Raw genomic sequence first — 4,233 nt, 5'->3', positions numbered from 1 at the left:
AGCCCCGCCCACAGTTCTCTGTATCCAATCATTGAGCCCCGCCCACAGTTCTCTGTGTTCTGATTGGGTGCTTTACCAGTGTGTAATAACTGATCAGTAAATGTAGCATGAAAGTTGTAGTATGTAAATTACACAATGATTATTAATTATGTATTTACTGAATAATGTAATTATTGAATAATGTTTATTAGCAGTGGATGAGCTCCGAGTGCCACACTGCTGGTTACTGTCGTCTGTGTGTGTGTGTGTGTGTGCGTGTGTGTGTGTGTTAGAGTTGTGTCCTTTATTAACACTTTTCACACACACTCGATCTGACCACTGACATAACGCCTCTGTAGCCTGTAAACTGTTTGGAATAAAAATATCTGTTAAATGTAGAAATATAAACTGCAGCTTGGTGAAGGGTATAGTCTCATCATCTCTCACACACACTCACACACACACACACACACTCACACACACACAAATCTGCTCATCTTCACCCAGGATCCATCTTATTATCCCCGTCATTTCAGCCCTGTGTGTGTGTGTGTGTGTGTGTGTGTGTGTCTGTGTGTGTGTGTGTGTGTGTGTGTGTGTGTCTCTGTGTGTGGGACAGAGTTAATGAGATATATCCATCTTCTCCTCTCAGGTAATGCACTGTGTAGGTTTTTGTTTTTCATATTTTCAGCGGTTCTGATTGGATGAGCAGGCGATTCATCTCAGTGCTCTCCTGTATATCTAATCTGTTTTCAAACCTTAAGGATAGAGAGAGAGAGAGAGAGAGAGAGAGAGAGAGAATGTGGGAGAGACACAGACAGAAAGACAATAAGATAGAGAAAGAGACAGCAAGAGTGGGAGAGAGAGACGGAGAGAGAGACAGAGAGAGAGACAGAGAGAAAGAGACAGAATGAGAGAGAGAGACAGAGAGAGAATGGGATAGAGAGAGAGAGAGAGAAAAAAGATGGAGGAAATACAAAGATAAATAAAAAGTAAAAATAGGAAAAAAAGGAAGCGAGAGAGATGAAGAGAGAAAACATAAATAATGTCATGAGAGAAACAAATACAGATGAAGAGAGTGAAAGAGAGAGTGTGTGTGTGTGTGTGCATGTGTGTGTGTGCGTTTATGTGTGTGTATGCGTGTGTGTGTGTGTGAGTGTGTGTGTGAGTGTATGTGTGTGGGGGGGTGTGTGTGTGTGTGTGTGTGTGCGTGTATGTGTGTGTGTGTATGCGTGTGTGTGTGTGTGTGAGTGTATGTGTGTATGTGTGTGGGTGTGTGTGTGTGTGTGTGTGTGTGTGTGTGAGGTCTCCGTATGAACACACACAGGTGATGAGAGGTGGATTGTTATTAATCACAGAGTTTTTGTTGAATATTGTCATTAATCATGATGAGAGTTGATGGAATAATGGTTATGGCCGTGTGTGTGTGTGTGTGTGTGTGTGTGTGTGTTCACCTCGCTCAGTTCTATAATCCTGCTCTACACACTCTACATTACTCTGAGTTTAGCACAGCTGTGTAGAACTGTGTAGAAACACCACCACCTCTCAGCTACACCTCTGTCCCAACCTCTGGAGCAGATCCTGTCCTGTTATCTCAAACCATCCCACTGATATTTCATCACAACTCGACACTGAGGACCTGAGGAGCGCTCTGAGAGGGAGAGAGAGAGAGAGAGAAAGAAAGAGTAAAATAGAGTGGAGTAGAGTAGAATAGAGTAGATTAGATCAGAGAAGAATTGGATAGAGTAGAATGGATTAGAGTAGAATAGAATAGAATAGAATAGAATATATAACAAATTAGAATAGAACAAGATAGAGTAGAATTAACAGAATAGAATGGAAGAGAATGAAGTATAATAGAGTAGAAGAGAAGAGAACGTACAATAGAGGAGAAAAGATCAGACTAGAGGGAATAGAATAGAATAGAATAGAATAGAATAGAGTAGAATAGAGTAGAATAGAGTAAAATGTTTATGGAAGATTTTAAACCTGTAAGGAGTAAAGAGAGTCAGACAGGAAGTGATGTCACTCATCACAGTGTTTAGGCGAGTAGAGTTTAATTCGAATCTGTGTGTGTGTTCATAAGAACATAAAGGAACAGTATAGATATAGATATATAGATATATAGATATGTGTGTATGTATAGATATATATATGTATAGATACGTATATAGATGAGTGTTTATTACAGTACACAGTCTCACACATGAGGACACACACGACATCCGGATGGAGTAATTCCTATTTCACACACTCGTTTATTTTCCCATCCCTCCATCCGCATCATAAACACTCCACCACCAACACGAGAACGAAAGAGTACTGCGCTTTGTACAGTCTGTGTGTGTGTGTGTGTGTGTGTGTGCGTGTGTGCGTGTGTGTGTGCACATGTGTGTGCGTGCGCTAAAGGGCTCAGATTAGTCAGATTACAGTCAGAGAGACCGAGAGAGGTAAATAAATGAAGAATAAAATGATAGAAAGAAAAAAATAAAAACAGAGGACAGGGTTTACTAACGACCCCCAATGACCCCTAACGACCCCCAATGACCCCCAATGACCCCCCAGTGACCCCTAACCACCCCCAATGACCCCCAATGACCCCTCGTAACCCTTCACACAGTCCAACCTCTCAAACAGCTATTATCTGGCCTTAAATATTGAAAGGGTCAGACTTTAAACCACAGACAGACGGGCGTGTCTGAGTGAGACAGAGGGGCGTGTCCAAGACAGATGGGCATGTCTGAATGAGACAGACGGGCGTGTCTGAGTGAGACAGGTGGGAGTGTCTGAATGAGACAGACGGGCGTGTCTGAGTGAGACAGGTGGGAGCGTCTGAATGAGACAGACGGGCGTGTCTGAGTGAGACAGGTGGGAGTGTCTGAATGAGACAGACGGGCGTGTCTGAGTGAGACAGGTGGGAGTGTCTGAGGGAGACAGGGGGGGGTGTCTGAATGAGACAGGTGGGAGTGTCTGAGTGAGACAGGTGGGAGTGTCTGAGGGAGACAGGTGGGAGTGTCTGAGGGAGACAGGTGGGAGTGTCTGAGGGAGACAGGTGGGAGTGTCTGAGTGAGACAGATGGGAGTGTCTGAGTGAGACAGGTGGGAGTGTCTGAGTGAGACAGGTGGGCATGTCTGAGTGAGACAGGTGGGAGTGTCTGAGTGAGACAGGTGGGAGTGTCTGAGGGAGACAGGTGGGCGTGTCTGAGTGAGACAGATGGGAGTGTCTGAGGGAGACAGGTGGGAGTGTCTGAATGAGACAGACGGGCGTGTCTGAATGAGACAGACGGGCGTGTCTGAGGGACACAGAGGGGCGTGTCTGAGTGAGACAGAGGGGCGTGTCTGAGTGACACAGAGGGGCGTGTCTGAGTGACACAGAGGGGCGTGTCTGAGTGAGACAGACGGGCGTGTCTGAGTGAGACAGAGGGGCGTGTCTGAGTGAGACAGATGGGCGTGTCTGAGTGAGACAGACGGGCGTGTCTGAGTGACACAGAGGGGCGTGTCTGAGGGACACAGATGGGCGTGTCTGAGTGAGACAGAGGGGCGTGTCTGAGTGACAGATGGGCGTGTCTGAGTGACAGATGGGCGTGTCTGAGTGAGACACATATTAAGTGAACTGTTCGAGCTCATTACTAATCCAGTACCAGGACTTTCTGTACTCTGGGCAGCGCAGCAGTGTTCAATCTGAATACTGCTGTGAGTCGTTTCAACTTTAAATCCTCACTATGAACTAAACTCTACTCTGAACACAGACGCAGACGAAGCCACTGGGGATCGAGTCGAACTTCATTATCGAGGTTTCTGCGTGGATCAGGGATGAGGAGCGGAAACAAGCAGACATCACTGTGGGGAAGACGGATAATAATGAAACTGATTAAACTGGGATTTATCCGAAAGGCACCAGGAAAAGGAGAGTAGAATAAAAAAAACAATTAAACACCTAAACCCAGAAAAATCCCAAATCTATCAGCATTCCAGACATGCGGGAAAAATACGGAACTTCCAAGTAGCCAGATTTCACACTGGTCCAGGATTTTTCCCATTTTTAATTTTTTCCCATGACTGGAAAGCTAGTCTATAAACATCTCTCTATCTCTCTCTCTAGAGAGCGAAAGAGAGAGAGAATTAAAGAAAAAATAAGAGAGAGAGAGAGAGAGAGAGAGATGTGTAAAATGGAGGAAAAGAAAAATAGAAAAATGCGGATTAAAGTAAGAATTGGCAGGAGAGACATTTTGGGCTGCACTTTATACAAAGCTGT

The 4,233-nt window shown here is 44.9% G+C and overlaps 1 protein-coding gene across 2 annotated transcripts in view; it reads right to left on the bottom strand.

Annotated features, from left to right (window-relative positions):
• Positions 1–2,567: 2,567 nt before the first annotated feature.
• pcdh10a (protocadherin 10a) overlaps positions 2,568–4,233 on the bottom strand; it is a 19,738-nt gene continuing 18,072 nt past the window's right edge. For both annotated transcript variants that reach the window (XM_034301287.2, XM_034301288.2), the window contains exon 5: positions 2,568–4,233. This exon is cut by the window's right edge and continues 438 nt beyond it. The gene's annotated coding sequence lies outside the window, so the exon portion shown is untranslated.

This window comes from Pangasianodon hypophthalmus, chromosome 28, assembly GCF_027358585.1.
Source record: "Pangasianodon hypophthalmus isolate fPanHyp1 chromosome 28, fPanHyp1.pri, whole genome shotgun sequence".
Classification (NCBI taxonomy): Eukaryota; Metazoa; Chordata; class Actinopteri; order Siluriformes; family Pangasiidae; genus Pangasianodon; species Pangasianodon hypophthalmus.
The sequence above is the reverse complement of the archived record's forward strand: the minus strand, read 5'-3'. Positions and strand labels throughout refer to the sequence as shown.